Source organism: Triturus cristatus, chromosome 2_1, assembly GCF_964204655.1.
Source record: "Triturus cristatus chromosome 2_1, aTriCri1.1, whole genome shotgun sequence".
Taxonomy (NCBI): Eukaryota; Metazoa; Chordata; class Amphibia; order Caudata; family Salamandridae; genus Triturus; species Triturus cristatus.
In genome coordinates this window covers 524,123,599-524,145,941 of record NC_140581.1, presented here as the reverse complement: position 1 = coordinate 524,145,941, position 22,343 = coordinate 524,123,599, and positions in this window count along the sequence as shown.

Sequence of the window (22,343 nt, the reverse complement as noted above, 5' to 3'; positions counted from 1 at the left end):
GTAAAATATATATATTTTTCTCATAACGTAATATACCCAGAGGTACTATTGCCTTCATAGTTCAACTTCCATGTAGATATTGTTTGTTTTTACATCAAAAGAAAAAGCGAGGATCACTACCTGTGTGGGTGGGTGTAAGGACTCTCAGGGGCGTCGGCCAATTTTACAGAATGTAAGGAAGGTGGGTTGTGACAGTTCTTCCTCTCTCACTTTACTTTTTCAGTTATTTTTCGCCATTCCCATCAATCAAAGATTCATGTTTAAATGCCTTACAAATCATATGACTCACCGTCGTATCTCTGAAACTACATTGACTCCTCTAGCCAAGTGGCCATCTTTCAGGGCACACGATCCGGAACTTAAAGAAACATTGGTACCACTTGGAGGTCGACTATCCTCTCTCTCTGTTTCAAGTGAGAACAATAAAAATACTAGCCCTCACATTTAAAACTACTTAAAACCAGATCTTTGTTTGCAAGGAAAAACATATAAACCACATATCACATAACCAAACGTCAGACGAGAATAAGGTAATTAAAAGTCTGAAACGAAAGTCAAAAACATTCTGCAGATTCACATGAGGAGGAAAGATGGAGCCTAATGTAAATGGCGCATAAGACTATTTTGGGGGGGAGATCCTTCATATCAATAAAGCTCAAGTGGTGCCCTCCTAAACAGGCTGGGACACTGAAATAATGACTATGAAGAAAACTTTTTCTCTAGGTTCGTCCTCTGACATCTTAAGAAATGCAAAATACCATGTGACTGTAAAATACATCCTCTCATGGAGAGCTGTTTTCAGATTTCACTACAGAGATAGTGTTCAGTTTGTTTCTGTGATTGTTTATATTTTGTAGGTTACATCTGCAGGTGGTGCAGACCCACACTTTGAAAATCTGATGTGACTCACTGAGGATGTGACCCTTTGACCCCAAGCCTTACAAGAGGAAAACGCATAGATTATTTTCAACGTATTTAAATGTAAATAAATTGCTTACGATGTTTTAAAATTCAGGATCACTTCATGCTGAAACATCCACATCTCTGTTTTAACAATGCCTTCCCAAATCAGAGTCAAGAAGGCATCTCACAGTCTGTAGCAAAACAAAAGCATTCCCATCTGGGACAGATGTTGTGTGTCAAGGTCGAATCTAACCACTAAGCAGTTTTCGAGTAGACATTAAAGTTCAGACATGACATTGCAGACTGCGGCCCGTTTGTCATATTTACAGAATTTAAGGGACTCATACTGAAAGGTTTAAATAGTTATCTGTTTCAAACCAAGCTTCCATGTTATCTTTTACCTGTGCTGATACATGTCATTCAAGTAAAATATTTCTGAGATGGTAAATGGGATTTTATTTGCCTCAGCAAGTATTTTCATTGGGCCAGGGGAGGCTCCTCCGTAATGGCGGAGGAGCGGCGCCACACTCGTCAGAGTCAGTCACTGAAAAATAAAATGATTGTGAAACAATATCATTTTATTTTTCGGTGACTGGCTCTGACATGCATGCAGGGTGCGGTGGGCCGGGCCATGACACGCAGGTGGTGAGCACTTAGAAGTGCGCATGTATGTTTGGCTGGCTGTCCTATGCTGGTCAAACATACATGCACACTTCTATTTCTCAAACCCAGCTGTGTTCTCAGCCAGGTTGGAGAAGTGCCGCAGGCTACACAGAAGTGTCTGGTTGCCATAGCAGGCCGCTCAGACCAATCCTGGTGCTGCTCTCTCAGAAGGAGAGCAGCGCCAGGATTGGCTGAGCAGCCTCTGTTTTCCCAGAGACTGCTGAGAGAACTCTGAGGCGGCCATGGGCGTCGAAAGTCAGAGGCTGCGGCGAAAGGTACGTTTTTAAAAATTATTATTTTACCTTCCCTATCCCACAACCCCCCCACCTTCGTGTTTTGGTGGCCGCCACTGCATAGGGCTTCAAAAGTTCTAATGTATTTTTCTTAAGGTGCTTGTGTTTCCAATTGTTCTTGGCCTTGTTCTCAACCTAGAATTGGGAGTCAGTGATTCTTTGTAGTCATAATTTATTGGAAATGTAAAATCTGATTGTACAATATATTTCTCACCTCTACACTTTTAAGCAGGAACCAACGATCCATCGACCAGGGATTCCAGAGTAAATCTAGAACGTGGAACCTGGCCCCATCAAGGGCTAGAATAACTTTACCAGAAACACAAGTCTGAGCAAAGTTGGAAGATGCTCCAGAGGTCAGAAAAGGGTGAAATAGGACGAGAAGAGAGGCTGAAGTAAAACATGCAAGCACACAAGGAAAAGTAACCATGTGTGAGAAGAGAAAAGGAGGGAGGAGCACGAAGACAGAGGGGAGGAAGAAATAGCAACAGATAAGGGTAAAAGAAGGAAGTGAGGCAGCGACAGATGAGGAAGTAAGGGAGAAAATGAATTCAGGAAGGAAGAATGCATTATGTAAGAGAGAGGGTGAGGAAGAAATGCAGTGTGATGGAGGAAATATGACAAAGATAGAGAGGAGGAGTAAGGCAGAGCCAAAGCAGCACATAAGCCATGAGGGAGATAGAAGGACTGCAGTAAGTGCAACTTGATTTAACATATTAGGAGACATGAAAGATAAACATTTATGTACCAATGTTACTAGTCTGTAAATGTTTTTCGTCCTGTTGACATATTTAGTGAAACACAAACAGGGGGGTGTTATTCTTATGTCAGGTTACTACTGAGCGCACTATTGATCACGTTATTGTATGAGCCTGAATAAATCTGAAACGGTGCCACAGAAGAGGGAAAATTTACCCCTAAAACCCTCTAATGGTGGACCAAAAGCCCACTCGTACAAACAAAATGCAAGTTGTGCTTGCATTTTGACATATTTAGTTACCTGCTACTTCGTGACATGTGACTTCCGGTTGATTTACACTCGCATATATATTGTTCTCCCCTTTCTTATATGTCATTTATGCCAGTAAATGTAAATGACTTGCCCCTCACTCATGCAATAGTGATCCAGGCGGACCTTGTCTCTACCATACTGTGCTGTATGACATAAGACTTGTGTTGTTGCCCATACAAAATAACGGTATGGCCAGCCTCTGTCCTAGGATTGTGTCCTTGGATAGTCACATTCAATTGTATGTTCTTGTTCTTTTGCTCACTTTCATCAATTTTGAAACAACTGTGCAAGCACACATTAAATATTAAAGCTGATTTGAACAATTGCATCTTTCAGTTTCTGTTTCGTGTCTTTCATACAGATAAATATTTTGGGAAACCCTGTAGATGGAGCCTGCAATTAATCTGCTGGAGACAGTTTGAAGAATTTGGAAGTATTTAGTGACCCATGTCAACCCAGTTTTCGACCGATGCCTATTGCATACCCCTTAGACATGCTGATGACACAGCGTAACATGGCAACAGTGACTCAGTAATGTTCAGGCTCCACCCTTCTATGTCAAATCGCTGCTTGAACTGTAATGTTACAAGTGTGCTGCAGGATGAGCGATTGTCCCATGGCGAACAACCCTCAGGACGCTAAGGATGCTTTAGTGCTTCATGAAGCAGAGCGCACGACAGGCAGCATGTCTATCCCCTTCTTTAGCAGTCTCTCAGAACCATGACTGTAGGAGTGGGCCACCAGAAGGAGTAGGGGACGCATAGCGCATCACCTCTTGTTTGTAATGCCATATAAAGATAATCCCCAAGTAGGTTGGGTGTATGTTTTGCCTGTTTCTTCATTTGATGATTTTATAGAAAGGTTGGTGTACTTTTGCAGAAAACATTTTTAGGGAACGGCAGAATGTCATCAGGAATGCTGTGAAGCCTGTTCTAGTTGCTTAGGGCAAGGTCAGCCTTTGGTCCACACTCGCCCTGTTACCAATTCAGTCTTTGGATTCAATCTATATGGTCTCCTGTGGTGGCATGTTGTTATATGGAGAAGCGGGGACCAATCAACCACTTTGAATGGCTGAAAAACACCGTGCGGTCAGAGAAGAATGCAGAGCATCCCAAAAGGTAAAGGTAAAGGTGGAATAGGGGGTCCCAAATCAGTATCATAAGTGGGTACACAATGCACTTGGAATGTATGAGTAGCACCTGATGGAACAAGCAGGGAGGTGAGTGTCCCAGTGGGAGGATCAGTGTGCAAGTTAGTGGCATACGGGGGCCAATCAGGGAATCTAAATGGAAGAGAAGTGCTTGGCGGGAGTTAGAGGGGTATTAGCAGCTCAGCAGGTTGCACAGGTGGCACCAGAAAGCAACATATAGAGTTCACCAGATGATCTCAAATTACTGGGAGACACGTGGGCTCTGTCAACCCATCAAAATAACACTATATCGATGTCCTCTGACTGCAGATAGAACACTTTCAGTACATTTCCAATGAGGATGGTGCCTCTTAGAGTTGGGCAGGTCAGAGCAGGTATTGATCTTATGTTGATCTCTTCCTTTAGAGCGTTATTGTGACCGTTATTGAAACCTGTGTGTAATTTGCAGGTGACAGATTCTGAATCCTTTAACATAGTCTAGTGAAGAAAATATAAACACCCACGAAATGTTGTTTACCAATCCTAAGAGTGAAGGACAGCTCATCTAGCCAATGCTGAAGTGGGGCTCACCCAAACAACCCAATGGCTGAAGGGTGTTGACCCAAAACCCCTTTCCGTTTGTTATATGGGGTGTGATGTGCATTGGCATGAAGTCTTGCAAACAAGCTAAAGAAGTCTATCACCAGAGCCAAAGATTGGGAAGGGGATATTAACTGCGGGCAGTGAAGCACCTTCTGTAAACACTTAAGTTTGCTAGAAAGGCGATGGTCTTCATTCGCAAAGTAATTCTCAGCCATAAACCTATGTGCATGGCCAACAATGCCTCCTTATATGCCTGACACATATCCACTCATTTCTGTCTACCAGACGTAAACAGTTTAACAACTGCGTGAATGTAAATCGTATGCAAGGGGTGGGAAGAGGTAGGTTCACAACATACCTTGCTTTGAAAGTTTGTAAATCCCCAAAAACGTCAGTTTTCTTTGCTGCACAAACTCCCTTTTGACCCCTTCAAACTATAGATATTGTAAGAGGTTTACTACACCAGGGGGATGTTCAATATCCATATATCTTGAGAAGGGGCACGGAACAGCCCGAAACTTCGTGGGTGCACAGTCTAGTTAGTGGAAAACGGTTCTCTAAGGGAAAAATATTTTGTATGCGGCGCACAAAATAAAAAAATGGCATTTGTAAATTGGAGTCTTTCCCCAATGCTGTATTATGCCCTGCATGTAACACCACAATAGAAAAATAGCAAAGTAAGATGGCATTCCCATTAGTAAGCCGGAAAAGCTACGATTGGCATAGCTTTCCTGGCGTACTATTGAGGATGTGTGTGGATTCTCGAAAAGTCATGCATTTACCATTAACAAGTGTGCATAGACGTGCGCCTAAGGGTTTAAGTGTATTTTCACCCCATAAATTTGGCCCAGTTTATATTATAATCAGTTTGCATGTTGTGCCGGGTGGCCATTTAGAGGATTCAAGCTTCTACCAAGCACAGACGAACCAACCGATAGTAATAAAATCGAAAAAAAGGAGTAATTTGGCCGTTTTCTATGTCTACTGCTGTGGCTTGAAAACAAACACCAAGGAAGAGCAGATGTTGCTTCTCAGTCAGTCTTCTAATTCAAGTGCTGCAAGCATCACGAAGGAGCATTGGTTAGAGGTAGAATTAGAAATGGAAAAAGGGTTTTCCTTATACAAACCCCACAGAAGGGTAAATGTAAACAATTCTCGGCCTGCCAGCTTCCCATTTCGAGCTGCAAACCAAAGCGTCACTAATGCGGCATCTCATATGAAGATTTGCAGTTTATTGTATTTTTAAGCAGTTCCTGATGACTATCAAGGAAATATCAGAGTACATAAAACAGATGGCCGTTCTCCAGATCAAATATAACACTTTGTACCAGGTTTTCTTGTTTGGTCTACAGGAGTAGTCTTGGGTATTTTTTTCTTCTTTTCTTCTAATTTGTTTATATTATTATAATATTGGTTACTTGGGAAACTGTTCAGATCTTGGAAATCCTACATAATGTATATGTTTGTAATTCATTTAATAATTAAATGCATACGTCTTATTCCAGGAAAGTTGAAATAAGAAATGGAAAAAAAGGATTGCTTCCCAAGAACGCTTACCCATAATGAAACTGGCTAACAATATAACTGGCCAGAGTAGTTTTCCCCGATAAAGAACTTAACAGTCATAAAACAAAATACACATACTTTATTCACCTATACCTAAGAACAGCAGAGTTAAGCCAGATGGGCCCGATTCACACAGAAATCTGAAAATATACACCTGTATGTTTACACCTATATTCCATATATCTCCATATATCTGTTGGTAGTGACATTGCTTGGACCATTAGGGAACAGAAATCTAAATAACATTCCTCCCTGGCCTCATCACATTCTTCGTGTCGTTTTGCATTATGCCACTGTCTCTTCTGTCACTATGGTCATTATGTTGTGCACGCAACCATGCTGTGAAGGTCACTAAAGGTTCAACTCATGGGGCGATGACCCCACGGAATATGTTTATGTGAAATATCCACATTTAAACACTATGTCTCCCAGCTAAGGCCACAAATCAACTAAAACATTCAACTGAATTTTATATAATGAAATATTGTTTTTTCATTGGACTCAACTGCTCACTAATGGGTTGACCAAATGAGGGAAACGGATATCCTATTAACTAGCCTACATATAAGATGGCTGTTGGACTTGGCCCTTTTTCCCGAGACTTTTTGCCTTTTACCCTAGTTTTTTTGGCTAACTTGGAATTGTTGGTTTGAAAGGAAACACGATAAATATGTACGTCTGACGTGTAAGATGGAAAATAACAAATGCTGCGCAATGGTGTGCACAAGTTACTGTTACCATTGTGTAAAGGTCCCTTTTAAAATGGACGCCATTCCTGTCTGCACATGTGCTGCCTGACTGAGGTGGGTTACCGGTCTAGTCATTTGTTTCCCAGCACCCCCAGCATTTGGAGGGAAGCCTGGCACCCAGGGTGCTCTACACCTCCCCCTAAATCAGTTGGGACCGGTTCCCCAGGGAACCTTCCAGAAGCTTCCAGCCCTTTCTGGTAGGTGGGGTGAGGGGTGTATAAATAGCAGAGCTGGGATGCCATGTGCTCAGACTGAGCGTGGACTTGAATGTGAGGGGACATACTGCAAGGAGGTACCGCCGCAAGTGCCTGTGTGCTGGCCCCTGTGCCCATCTATTCCCCCTCTACTGTCCACAGGGCCAGTGAGAGCCTGTACTGGAGTGCAGACTGTAGGCCAGGAGGAGTGCCACGCTATGAGGGTTGCCTGTTTCCAGGAACAGCTGTCCTATACTGATGAGTGCCCCCTGACTGCTGATCTGACCCAGCATTACCTGCCTGCTCTCCAGCCCTAGCGCCTCGTGAGCTCTCTACTTTGTCCACCTGACTGGCCAGGAGGTGAGGAGCGTGGGCGTTACACTTAAATGACTGTACTCCTTGCCTGCCCCTTAGTGCCTCGTGGGACCCTAACTGCATTCCCTGCGTAAGGAGAGCGCTATATTCAAGTTGCCAGAGCTAGGGGAGCGCTGTATTTGGTGGGCGCTATACTTTAATTGACTGTTTCCTGCCTGCGCCCCTAGCGCCTCGTGGGCGCTGCCTTCAGCCCCGGCCCAGGAAAAGAGGAGCTGATTCCTGTAGCTCTGTGCCATCCGGCGCTATATTTGAGTTCCCCCCACAACTGCCTACATTTGTTTGCCTATTTTTGCTGGCGGGTGCCTGACCCGCGTTATTGCGGCCTGGTGCTTATTGTAAACGGCGGGAGCCCACCCCGCGTTTCTGCCGCACTTTAAAATGGCCAAAATCACCGCCGAGGCCCGTGCCGCATGCCTACATATTTAAAAACAAGCAGGTGCCCACCCCGCACTAGCGCTAATAGCAACGAACTCACCGCTGCTGGCTGGGGAATCTCCTCGAGGCGCTGGGAGGAAGAGTGCTGCGCCCAAGATCACCGCCGTAACAGCCAAGGCTGCGCTGGGCCTGAGCGCGCAAAGGGGGGCGTTGCTAGGCAACCGAGGCGCCAGCCGCGTCATCGGCAATGCCCCCAGGAAGCCGCGCACAGATTGGCTCCCGGGCAGCAAGTCAACCGAGGAGAAGAAGACGTCTGGAGCCTCGTGGGCTCCGCGCCGTAGTCCCGGGTCCCAGGAGCGGGCCCGGGTGAAGCCGAGGGAGGTGCTGTCATCGGCATGGCTCCCATGAGCAGAGGAGAGCCCTGCATGTGTGGAGAATCTGCCGGAGCCTTCCAGTGAAGGCGAGGGAAGACCCGGGCTGCTGATGAGGGGGGCTCTGTCCTCTGGTGGTGGGGGGCAAGTGTCAGGGCACATTGCCGGTGCACGCCCCCGGTGCCAGTGGGTCATTTGTCCTCAGCGGCGCCGCAAGTGTGGACCGCTGCAACGCCTAGGGGAATTGCTTCAGGTTCAGAGCCCCGGAGGGGACTCCATCGGGCCAGGGTTCTGGTGACATTTATAATATGCACCACGGTGCCCTAATGTCTCCCCTGCTGATGGGTGCATAGCGTATGTGATTACGCCCCAGGCTGATAGTGTGGCCCTTATACGTAAGGCTTATGTCTATGCCTAATGCATTGCTATGTTTGACCTAATGTCGTTTACGCTCATGTTGCTGCCTCCTACTTCATGCCCATGGGGTCCCATGCTAATTTGAGGCCTACCGGTTATGCCCCAGACTGTTGGTGCTCTGCCAATGTTCTGAGAAGTGTCGTTCTGACTGTATAATGTAACTCAGACTGTTATGCCTAATACTTTCATGCTGATTGCAATGTATGCATAATGTATTCATGCCATGATGTTTCCATTTCAGGCTTGAGGCAAATGTGTTGATGCCTGGTACCAGGCCGTGATGTTCCGTTCTATGCGGAATGTCAAGATATGATGGTCTAAGTTCATGCCTCATACCAAAATGATGTATGCTTTCATGCGCATAGGTTTTAGGCCGCAGTCAAATGTGGGTTTGCGCATAATGTGTTTATATGCTTACCCGACGTTTTCATTCTAGGCTCATGGTTAATGCCGCCTACCCAGATAGGTTTTATGCCTACTGAGAGGCAGAGAGGTTTTCGTTTTATGCCTAATGCCAGGTTGACACAGGCGTAAAGCGATTTATGCTACGTGCATGGGTTTGCCAGCCGCGACTGGCGGTTACATTTTCATTGATGGACTCCACATTTACTACTGATTATACCTGGTGATGGTTCCGGCAGCGGCCCGATTGGCCCTGCCATGTAAATAGTCCCATGTGAATTGTTACCAGCTGCCGGCTGGCACGGAAGATATGCACCTGTGTTTTGCAGTCTAATGTGTTTTCATAATACAGGAGTTATTTTTTCATGCAACCTGGTGTGGAGTCTCTTTTTGTAGTGTGCCTGGTGTGTCGCTTGTGTGTGCTGCGTTGATGCTTTACACATTTCCTCCGCAGTTTGGCCTGCCCTCTCTGCACCACGCTACCCGTGTCTAACAATGGCTAAAAAAGATAAGCTAACTGTTTCTCCAGAAAATGACTAGCCAATACCTGAAAACCGATTTAGGTCTCTGCAATCTGTTATAGTATGGTCAGCTAAAATAATTTTCTTTTCTTTTTATAAGTAAAATGATTGCACATCAAATTTATCACCTGAGGCCATGAATATGCTGTAGAATAAAGTTTTGAGTCCAGGATTTAAGGCTCAGAATGGATCAGTTTGAAATAGTACTGCCGAAAAATGCTACCGGTAAGACGGCGGCATGAAATACCCATTCAGTAGCAACCGGCATGACTAGTGGGGAGGGTGGTGGGGGCAGGGCTGAGAGAATGGGGGGCGAGGTCACGTAGGGAGGGGTAAGACTGTCGGGTCGCACATGGAGAGGGGTCGACAGTGGGGTCGCATGTGGAGGGGGACAACAGTGCGGTCGCGCTGGGAGGGGGTTAACTGCGGGGTCACGCAAGGAGGCGGGCGCTCGCAGGGTAGTGCGTTGAGGGCGACAACTGTGGAGTCGAGTGGGGAGGATGGCAACCGTGGGGTCATGCGGGGAGGGGGGTGACTGTGGGGTCACATTGGGAGAGAGGCAACAACAGGGTCGTGCGTGGAGGGGGCGACCGCAGGGTCGTGCTGGGAGGGGGCGACCGCAGGGTCGTGCTGGGAGGGGGAGCAACTGTGCGGTTGTGTGGGGGAGGGGGGCAACCGCAGAAGAGGGGAGGACCGCAGAGGAGGGGGTCAATAATAAAAAAATAATTAAACCTACCTTTCCGCCGGCCCGGGTTCCACGTCCTCACTGCTCCTGCTCTCCTGCCTCCGAAAAGAAGCAGGTAGCCTCCAGTGGAGCATTGTGATTGGTCAGGACGCAGCCCAGCCAGGGGCTATAGGGGCTGGCCTATTCTCCATATAGGCTGCAATGCAGTCTGCATGGATAAGTGTAGAGTGCGCATGATTTGTTTGGGCAGCCCGAGGGGGCCGACCAAACAGTTTTTTCGCACTCACGAATGGGAAAACCACTCCTGCCCTGGCCGGGCAGCTCCATCTGTCCGCCCACCGGTAATGCACAAACAAACATAAAATGGTAATAACCAAAAGTTATTATCATTTTATAGTTTGGCTTTCTCGCACTGGGAGAAAGCAGTGGGGCGACGCCCTTGCCCTAGTGGAGGAGCTGCCCCTGCACCCATTTTAGGTTATCAAGTAGTACATTTTAATTCCAAGGAAGTCAATTCTGAAGTTTGTTTTCACTAAAGCAAATGAGAAGAATAATCAGGACTCTGAATCATCTGGGCCTGAGGCATGATGAGCAATCGCATTGTATATAGTTTATTAAACAATTGTGTAAAAAAAGGTCAACTGTAGTTGTAAGGATGATTGGGCCACAAAGTATAGGTGGGTGGTAGACTCTATTAAAAGATAAATTGCCCATGACGTGAAGTGTGTGGCTGGCTTGGGTCCCCACTTTAACTCCACTGACGTGGGAATCCTCACCTGCCATTGTATTCTTGCACACCGATGGCATTTAAAATATAACACAACATACAGCACAACGTTATCACTTTCCTCTCTTGAAAAACTAAAAATAAATACAAAACTCGTAAATATAAAAACAAATATCAATACATTAAATACTCATTAAACTTACTTGAAGCCTTTATTTTGTGATATCAAACACACCTCCTGACACCACCCCCAGCAACATGAGCCTCTGCAAACTCTGAAGCTGCAAGCACTGAAGTAAAATCATTGACCTCTACCTGAGCTTGAAGCTCCTCCACAGACTGTAACCAACATGACCAAATCAGAGTGAGCATTGGGACTAGTTCTCCTGCCAATGATTTCAGTCTGCTGCTGAGTGAGCTTTACTAGCTGCCTCATATTTCACCACCCTTTACTTTCAAGGAAAACTGCACCTTTACTAACCTTACGTACTCTAACAGGTAACAAAACTGTGGATTTACCCTTTCTGATGGGGTTTTTGATTAACACCCTGTCACCAGCAGCTAGATTCTTGTCATACATTGTGTTTTATCAGTCACATTTAATTTTAGTTTGACCATGGATCACTTTTGAAGTAACCTCCTCAATTTTTTTGTGTATACCAACATTGTTTCTCTGCCCCAGCTCCTCCAACCATGCAGTAAATAACTCAATGTAAACCTCCTTTCCCCTAAATAGGGAAAACACAGTCACACCAGTTGTGCAGTGTTGTGACGAATCATTTCTCCATACTTTCTCTTTAATGAAGTTACACACATCATGACCTGAAGTGATAGCCATTTGTTTTCCTTCTTTTATAAGAATTTTCCTTCGCTCCACCAAACCATTTGACGATGGTGAATACAGAGCCACCTGCAAATGCTTGATATCATGAAGTTTCAAAAATGTACACATACTTTCTGAAATGAAATGTGTGCCATTGTCAGTAATTATTGTCTTTGGATAGCCTTTCAATAAAAAATACTTTTTCAAGAAAGATTATAGCAGCATCAGTGCTTGGGGAATCCACAATAAAAATACATCCAGTTTGAAAAATTATGAATACCTCATATTACTTGTGAGTGTTGAGTACGGACCAAAGAAGTCCAAACCTATTTTGTCCCAATCAACATCAGAGAAAGGAACGGGGTGCAAGGCTGTCTGAGTGGACTTCCAATATTTATCGGAAAGCAAGCATTTAGAGCACTTGTCAACGACAAACCTGACCTGGTTGTTTAGAGAAGGCCACCAATAGTGTTGTTTATTTTCATACAAGTCTTATTCCATCCCAAATATCCCTGGTGAGCCATAGAAATTATATTATTATTCAATTTCATAGATGGAACACATTGCTCAACCTTCTGAACCATACCATTGACCACGGACCCCTTCCCCAATACTTGTGAGAAAGTTTTCAACTCACCCGACAAGCATCTACTTTCAGGCCACCCATGCACAATAAATTCCTCAGTTTTCTGCAAAATTGAATCATCTTGATATGCCTTCACCCAGTCCTTTTCTGTCATCACAGTCTCATATTCTCTTAACACATCCACAACAGCTGCACAACATTCAGCTTCATCCACGCAAACCTCCTCTTCAGAATCCACCAGCTGCATGGATGACAAACCATCTGGTTGGAAATTTCTACCCCTGGACAGAAGTTTAACCACAAAATTATATTCTTGATTCTTGTAACAGCCTGGTCAATCTAACAAACACATTTTCAGACTACTTCCATTGAGGATCTGCACCAAAGCGTTGGGGTCTGTATGCAATTCAAATTTGCAACCTCACACATACATGTTGGATTTTTGCACCACCAATACACATGCTAGCTAACAGAGACTTTGGTATCCCCCAGCTGCTAAATTTGGACCATAAGATGTTCCGGTTTATATGGTCAAAGGCAGCCTTGTAATCTATAAAGCAGAGATAAATGGGCATTTTCATTGATTCTGCCTTGTCTATTAGCATTCCCATGGTTAGGATATTTGTGGTTGTTCCAACTGATTTAGCGAAACCAGTCTGATTAGCTGGAATTAAAGAATTCTCTTTGGCCCAGGGCTGCAGCTCCTCCAAGAGCGTTCCTGCAAAATACTTTGCCTCATTGTCCATAAGGGCCACTAACCGATAGTTCTGTGGGAGTGACTTATCCCTGACTTAAAAATTGGAGAAATAATTGATCCCTTCCAGGAGCCAGGCAGTCTGTTAAAGTATCTTATTTCCATAAACATTGGATCCAGTGCTGCTTCCCATTCATTCGCATCTTGTTTGTAAAGGATGGGCGGAAATCCATTCGGGCCGGGCGCCCCCTCTCTCCTTCCTTTTCTAATTTGGCGCTTAATGGTGTTGTTTGTGCTCGTCAGACCATCATCTATTAATAATGATTGACACTCAGGTTTTCCGATGATCGTGTGAAATGTCTGTGCTTTATTTATAATAATGCTTTTTATCGTATTTTCAGTTCTTGGCTCCAAATTAGTAGAATCCATATCTTGATTAAAATTATTCCTGAGGTAGCTTGCCCATACTTCTTCTCTAATATTAGAGGAAACTCCATCATGCGAAGGTCTTATAAATTGGTTTATCGTTTTCCAAAATCTTGCACTATTACTCTGTTTGGTGTCGGCATGTAGTTTTGCCCAAAAATTGTCCTCCGCAGATCTGTTAGCTTCCCATTTTTGTTTTTTCAACATTGCCTTAGGCTTCCGTAATATTTAAAGTTTCTCTTTATCTGCTGGATTAAGCCGAAGTTGTCTCAACGTTTGGTAAATTGATTTTTTGTGAGCCTGAGCTTCCCTTTATAATCTTGTGAGACATGCATCATGCCACTGTGAACCAGTTGGACCCGTAGGTTAGTTCTTGTAGCGTAAACTGCCATGAATGTTCTAAAGTGCTTCCATTTCTCGACTTCACTTGATCCAATTCTTGCATTAAAGTGCTGTTTTGAATTTTCCAGCATAGTAACGTCGGTCGCTGCTGCGAACTTAATCCTTTTAAAATTGATGGTAAAAAGTGATTCCTGAGGAGCCAAAGATCACTCAAATTTGGGCCGGCTTACTTTAAGCACAATTTCTTGGGGACGATGATCACTGTCAGCTTTATCACCCATCTGAAATTAAATCATATGTTGAAATAGAGGCAGTGAGATAAAAGTATAATCTAATATTGTATTAACTTTTGTTGAATAATGTGTTGTAGCTGGGGGGTTATCTCCAGCAAATCATCCATTCTGATATTTAAATGTTCGAAATCCTCTAGCATCTGTTTCCCCGTTTTGGTTTGTATGAATGTTCGCGGTTTCCCTTGTAATGAAATCAAATGAAATCAAATTGAATTTTGCCATAGAATTTCTTCATCTGATGAAGTTCCCATTAGACTAAGATTGAAGTCTCCAGTAGGCATAAGATCTGTTGCTGATTTTTCCCCTATACACACCTCCAGAAAATCGCATAATTCCTTTGCTGCCTTTGTTTTCCGTTTTGGATGGAAGTAAGCATTGATCAGAGTAAGATCAATGCCCCTTTTACCTGGTGTTCATTGCAAGGTGAGAAGGTTTACTGCCATTGTTGCTGAAGAAATTGGTCCAACTTCCTTAGCTATATGTACACTTGTGACTGAAACATAGGTTACTAGTCCACCTTGGAGGTGACCTTATTTGCCCTCCTACGTGCAAAAGTAAAGAAACGCAAAAATCCCTGAAGGTGCGGAGGGTCTATTTGCCATGTTTCTTGTAATGCCACGATGTCAAATGATCTTATGTAGGTAACAAAGTCTGGGTCAGTAATTTTGTTTGCTAGACCGTTTACATTCCATGAACATATTTGTAAATACCAATGATTACTGGATCTTCGTTGTGAACTGGTATTTTGTCATTTTGTTTGATTATTTATTGTTCTAGCGATCCATCTTAGATCTGTTAGCCAGCTTGGTGACATCGTGACGTCCTGGTCACTTCTGATGTTACTAGGAGATTGCTCATTACTCGCTCTACAGTTCCCCACCGCTCCTCTCAGCACCGATATTCCAGGTCTGAGCCCCCACCATTGTCCCTGGAATTAGCAAATCAGGGTATCCTGGCTTAATTTAAGGAGTAATTGTTATCCCCCAGTTTTTAACTGTATGAGCCCCTACTAGTATCTTTTGTACAATTGATGACGTTGTCCATGTTGTTTTCATTTTTTCACTGTCCATATCATCCTTGTCTTTGGTGAATTCAATTGAAACCAAATCCAAAGTTGTCACTTCTTTCAGAGATAGAATATGAGATAACAACCGTAGAATATTACCCCTGTTCAGGATGCCATGCCTACCTTTAGAGATATAGTCATGCCTGAACCATTTGGCACTGGTTTCCTTCCTTGGTTTCTCTGAGCCGATGGTCCTTTTGTTGTCTGGGCATAGTGGTGTAGGCTTGTGTTCTTGAGCTTCTGTTAATGCCTGACGATTGGATGATTCTACTTTCTTTTCCTCACTTTGAGGTATTATTTGTTGTCTTAGTTTAGACGGTTGGCCTCCAATTCCCTGCCAGGGGAGATCTAACATGGTTCCCCGTTGTTCTGCAGGTGCCTGGATTCCTTGTCTCCGTTGGGCCCCTGTATGTATAATTGGGGTTGCTTGAATAGTGGAGGCTACTTGGCTGTCATTTGTCTCGTTATAAACACTCCTCTTTATTTCACATGGCTTCCTATTCTGTGAGCATTGGTCGTTGTATTTTTTTAGGTTTATTACAGAAGTGATTTCACCATTTGTTGCTTGATTAATGATGAAATGTATTGTAGTATTGCTCTTTTATTGTAACTTCTGGTCAGATTCAAGAGATCCATTTTCCTCTTTGTTCATTTGAAGGTTCATGCTAGTCCTTTTTTGGTGAGGGGCTTCTAGTTCTTCATTCTTGATATTCCCAAATACTTGCATTTTCTCAGTTTCTTGCATCCCTCTGGTGAGGGTTTGATTTGTTCCTTTTGCAGCTTCTGTATTTTGTTCGAGGACTCCTACTAAATTGATGTCATTTTCGGGTGTAAGTTCCATTTGTGCTAATGATGACCCAAAAAGGCGCATGAATCCATCCTGATTTAAATTTGTTTTTTGATTTCGGCCTTTCCGTCTTTTTGCTCGCCTTCGCCTTGCATTCATTTTATTGCCTAAAGTATCTCCCAATAGAGCATCAGACATTTGGCCTACTATTGTTTTAGTTTTGCTACCCTCTGTCCCTATAACTGATTGTACTGGGTTTATCTTTGTCGTGGAATTCCCTTCGTTGTAGATTTTGGTTGAGTGTGTTTCTGTCGGTTCATGAATTTCCTTTTCCGGGTGTGCCTCTGAAGGATGGTTATTTGGGCACTGCGGAGCCCTTTTGATTTGTGTACACAGATCACTCAGCATTATTGGGAGGGAGGCTAATTTGTCAATAATTGGGCCGCATCCACAATTTAAATTGATACCTTGCGATTGATTGTACGTGTTTTGTAAAAACGTGTTTAATGTGCCCAACTTTCCATCGATAGCAACCACAAAGACAGCCAGAGTGTCCAATAGCGTTAGTTGAGCATCCATCTTATCAGATTGGTATTGGAGGGCCTCTACCAGGAGTTGCACTGTTTTTAACAGATTTGGCTAAGCACTTCCATAATTGTTTTGGAGACCCCTTTTGACTTCCTAAATTTGTTGTAGCATTTTGCTATCCATTAGTCTCCCCAGCAGCCTGATCTTCTTGATTATCTTCCGTTATTGTATCAGAAGTATTTGCGGGAAGCCCGCTCCTACACTTGTCTTGAGAATAGGCGGCCAGAAGGTCCTCCCACTCTTCCTTCTCCAAATATGAAGAGGCTTCTGTGTCTTCCAAGGAGTGAATTGCTGGCCTATCTTCTTTTACTAGTTTTGATGCCGATTTTAATGGTATTTTATAGTCTGTCACTTGATCATTTGTTGTTGATACCGGAGATGCCAAAGAAAGTTCTTTTTCGCTCCACTCCTTCCTTTCCCTCATATAATTCTGCTTAATTTCCTCCAGACTTCTCTGTTCACAGATCGTTGGTACGTCAGTCGTAGCGCAGTTGCCTATTACATTTTTACTGTGAAGTGACCCTCTGGCCGTAGGTATTTCATGTATATCTATTTGTCCTTCTCCTAGACCTTCTACGGAGATTTTGTGTACTTCATTGGTCCTGTGTACTTGGATTAGCTCAGTGTCAATCGTAGCTTTCTTGACTGGGGATTTAGTGTCCTGAACCACCAGTGTCTTTTGACATTGTGGGGTTGATGTTACGTGCAAGGGTCTGGGGTTGCCGACTAACGTATCTGAACTTTCCTTTTTATAAGCGCTTCTCAGTGAGCCAGTGAATTGTAACAGCTGAAGAGGTGACTGAAGGCCCGGCAATTCTCTGGCATTTGAAAGGAGAGTGTCCCCCGCATTTTTTAAAAAGCAAAATGTTGTGTAAATCTTTGGTTGGAAATAGTTTGGCAGTGTTTTAGAGTTTCGAGTTTTTCCGATTTTGATAAATGCTCACTCGCTTGAAGTGTTTATATCTGTAGTTATTTCAATTGAGGAGCCTTCATGCTGTGCTGCTGGCCTGGTTTTAGTTGGTGGTTCTTCCCTGGAACCCTCTAGTGTCTTAGCGATCCACTTATGCTTATTTGTATTTCCTTTCACCGTCGGGCCTCCTCGTACACGACCTGACCTCATGCTGTGCTTTGCCGGGCCTATTATATTTTTATTTTGATAGTAGAACCTTTAGGAGACTTTCCAAGGGACCTTTGAAGAACTACTAGTTTTGCGGGTTTTGAAAAAGTTTTTTGTTTTCAGTCGTTAATGTCTGAATTTATGATAAGTTTGTGATGCTTCCAACGCAGCACCCGTTGATGTTTCCAAGGCAGCCCTAGTGTGCAGACTGCCCTTACTCAGTGTAGTTTGACATTAGAGGAGGATAACACGTGCGAGGAGCTGGGCCCCCCCCCCCTTTCATCCAATGCTGCACAAGTTTTGAATTATTTTTCTATTCTTTGATGTGCAGTGAACCACTTCCTGCAGTCTGATCTTTTTCACAGGCTCTAATGCTGATGCTGATTTTTGCTGGTTTAACGCTATTTGCAGCTTGGCTTGGCGGCTGCGGAAATGCTGTGTCTGACGGCCGAGCTCTCCACACACCTGGCTTCACCCCGGGTTCACACCGACTTACACTTGTGTCCCGCCTCACAGCGATGCAGCCCCACCATCCGCGGCAGCTCTCAGCTCTAGCTCCAACTCCAGGTACAAGAAAACACGGAAAGGATTAGTCAAAGGGGGAAAAAAACAACAGAAGCAAAAAGAAAAAGAAAGAAAAAAAAATTCAAAGAAACACGGCAAATAAAGAGAAGAACAACATTCCTTCCCGCATTAGTCCTCTCCTACTACTTCCCTCAAGCAATGACTTTGCAGTTTCCTCCTAAAAGGACTCAGTTCTGTCAAATATTCTTGGGCCTGTATCTCCGATGTGAAACTACGAGTGTGCCCTCTAAAGATGACTTTGGCCTGGCTGGGTTTAAGAGGTAAACTTCGGCTCCGATCCTTTGGAAGGGGTTGATTAATTGCTGGAGGTGCCATCTGCTTTCCACAGTAGCATGTGCGAAATCTGGTTTGGAAAAAAATGACACCCCTTTGAAAGATTTTTTTTGCATTTGGGCGTGCCTCATAATAGATGAATTTCTTCAGTAAAAAATTGCTGAAATAGACAAGCATAGCCCTGGGCTTTTCAGATTCATTCTGAGGATGTTTCCTTTCCGTCTGGGGGAAGCAATGTGCCCGTTGGATCTCTGCATTCCCGTCCCAATTTACTTGATCCTCTTAGTAGACGAACCATAAAGTCCCTTGGGTTGTCGGCCACCATCCCTTCAGGGATCCCAAGCAGATGTAAGTTATTCCGCCGCTGGCGGTTCTCCTGATCTTCTAATTTGAGTATTACATCAGCCAAAGCCGCACACTGTGATGTGTTCTGGGCATTCAGGGTTTCTACTTCAGTCTTCAGGGACTCGTGTGTCCTTCAACGGTGATCAGTCGGTCCGCAAATTCTCCACAGACTTTACTTAGCTTTCGCATCCCAAAACTTAGTTTTTTAGAGGTGACTCGTCGCCGTCGGCTTTCACTATAGTTCTCTTCCTGCATCTATTTAAGGGACAAAAAAATTGGTGGTAAGAGATGGTTCTTGTTCCCCAGCAGCAGGTCCTGCCACCGCATAGTCCTTATCACTCATCCCAGGGTCTTGGAATGAGAACTGGGCATTGGAGTAGTCCCATTTCAACTGCTCATTGCTCTTCCTGAGCGGACCCTCCTCCCCAATCTCCTGTGTTTCTTCTTTGAGGACTTTCTTCTTCTTCGCGTGTTTTGGGGATCATCCAAGGAAGCAATACTGTCAGAGTCCAGAGAAACTTAACTTTCAAGAGATGAACATTCCTGTTTGGAAGAGTCCGAGCTATCCGTCAGAGAAAAGAACTTCTCGCCCCCTGCCCATTCGGTGGGGATAGCGTTCCCATCTGTTTGTGACTTATATTCCCGGGGCCAGGCATGGTCCTTTCGCTTAATTACTGTGGGGGTCACCTCTTCCTCCCCCCCTTAATCTACCTCTTGCGTGGCGGAACTCATTTCCAACAAATTCAAATTCAGGATGGGATTACCACTTTGTGCGGTACTGGGGGTAATTGTAGGAGGATTATTATTGCTCCTGCCCAACTCAGTATTCAGATCCGCAGCGGTCCCAGACGCTACAGGGATTTTAGGTTGGGGATGCTCCTCTCCTAATATAGGGGCAGCACAACTTAAGTTAGTATTACTCGCCTCATGAGAAAGTTTGACAGTTTTCCCATCCCCCCCTTCAAGTGGGGGGTGAACCAGGAGGCAATAGTTGGTTGGAGAGTCCCGCCCTCCTGCCTCTTTACCTAAGAGTTCCTTTCCTGCTTGCTTTTTCACACCTTCGGGGTCTTGTCTGGTCCTGGTGGAGCTCTCTTTCTGTCTGGACTCCTTTGCTGCCTCCGATCCCGCTCCTACACTTCCACCGCCTGTTGTAATTGCTCCGGTGGTCCGCGACTTGATGGACTGTGCTCCACGTCCCGTCATGATGAAATTTGCGGCCGTGACTTTGATCTCATACAGCCACCTCCCAGCACTTGAAACAATTTGCAGAGCCGCGTTCAGGACACCAAGCAGCCAGTGGCCTCTGCTTTGATTAAACTGCTGTGCGCGGTCCTTGTGTGTGTTCCACGGCCTCCAGCTGTAGTCCATTGTCCGGTCAGTCATTGGGCGGATAGAGAATTGGTGTGGGCGGGCGGTGGGTCTAGGCGATCGCCATCTTTGCTCCGGATCACACATCCTTGAAGTGATTGTTGCCATGCCAGTCATAAGCTGCAAAAATAGGCTATATCTTTACTTTGAATGGATTTCATCATTCCAGGGTTCAACTTCCAATGGGAATGCACATTTGCAAGTAAGGTATGTGGTGACTGCCTCAAGAGCGCATTCCATCTTTCTACTAGCTTTCATTGATTTTGTGTCCATTTACTCTGTTTTTTTGTGCAGAGCACTGGCACCCACTTGTGTCCTTTATACTAGCCAGTTTATGGCATATGTTTGTGACCAGTGTATGGAGTCATCTAATCATTTTTAGAGTAACTGTATTATGTACATTTCTGTTCCTTCAAGACTGTTTCTGAGTTCCTGATAATCAATCAGTGAACATGAACAGTGTACAATTAGCATATTCAAGTACCTTTTTATTGTGTATTTGAGAGTTTTATTGCTAGTAACTCTTCCAAAAATATGAAGAGAGGTCTCCCAGGCGCCATAAGGATACCACTCCATAAGGGCCGGTGTTCTTTTTGCACACAATGTACTTGACACAGCTGCTCTACTTAGGACTAGGACAATATACTGTTCTATACAGGTTTGAATATTTTTACGTCCTTCTGTCATTGTAATAATGATTATCTAACTAGACATTAAAGTACAATATTCGGATATTCTCTAAAACTATTTCTCGTTTACATTGTCCCCGAAGACGTCAGGGTGTAATACACGACGTATAGATATTGGTTTGCTGTGCAAACATTCTCTTTAAAAACACTGCGTTACTATCCTGTGCTGCTGTGTTTATTGCCAACCTACCCTTAGTCTTCCCTTGTTGTCTTAGAAAAAGGTTCAATTTCCAATTCTTTGGAGCCAGACCAGGAAGAACTGCAGTATTATCCTGTAAGAGCGGAACATGTTGGACAGTGGACTTCACAGCCTCAGCGAACACGTAAACTGAGCTCCAGCCACTTGACACCCTATCCTGCAACCAAACATCAATAAATGTCCTGTGAAAAGAACCAGGACAAGTAAACAGGCAGGTCCCTTGCTGGGTGCTGGGCTGTACCCTGTGTCATACTTGTGCTCATTCTTGCCTCCGCTGTCGTCAGACATGTGGCTGAGGCAGCTACACATATCCTGTTTTTCCTGAGACTAACTTATACCTACATAAGTATCCTAATACTTGTCTAGCATAGCACTGTGCACTAAATGCTCTCCCTAACAACCAAAGAGCAGTCAACATGCCGTATTGCCATCAATAGATATAAGTGGACCTTTTCACTATGTTCTTCGCTAGAAGTAAATACCACACGTGGAAAATAGCAGTCCCCCATGGTAAGTCATTATGTTCCTGAGTAGCGAATACCTCCTATTACACATTTTTCAACATTAACCCCGTTTTTTCTTTTTTTCCAGGCCTTTGTGCCTCATAAGTTTCAGCAGTTTTGAACCTACTAGAAGCAGTTTTGCCCTACTAGAAACAATCACCTAAAAACTGTGAGGGTGTGTTACGTATCACACAGTATCACACAACCTGTAATTCGGAAAGATGTGAAAACTTCCGTTTGCACAAAAATCGGAAATTAACACCTTGCAACTGAAATGAGGGCCATAATGTGAGTCCCATTCCCAAAACTTTGCATCTCACTACTCGTGCCTTGGGTGAAGGACCTTTGTCAATGAATACCCTGAAAATCCCACCCGCCATTTGATTCAGGAAATATGGAAACTGTCTTTTCAATTTTTGTGTGTCAATGCCCATCCTTTGCATTATGCAGGCTTCAGACCACCAAGGAGCTGCCTTCGTGTATTTAGCATGGGCCCCGAGTCTAATTCTGCACTTCATTTGACAGGGAGCCCATGCTGCTTCGCAGGTTTCAAATTATTGTGGAAAGTGCTGTTCTCACTTCTCAGGTTTCACGACCACACAAAAACTGCACTGAACCACAAGCTGTACTCCACTCTTAATCTTGGAAAAAAGAAATTGTTGGTCAGGCCACTA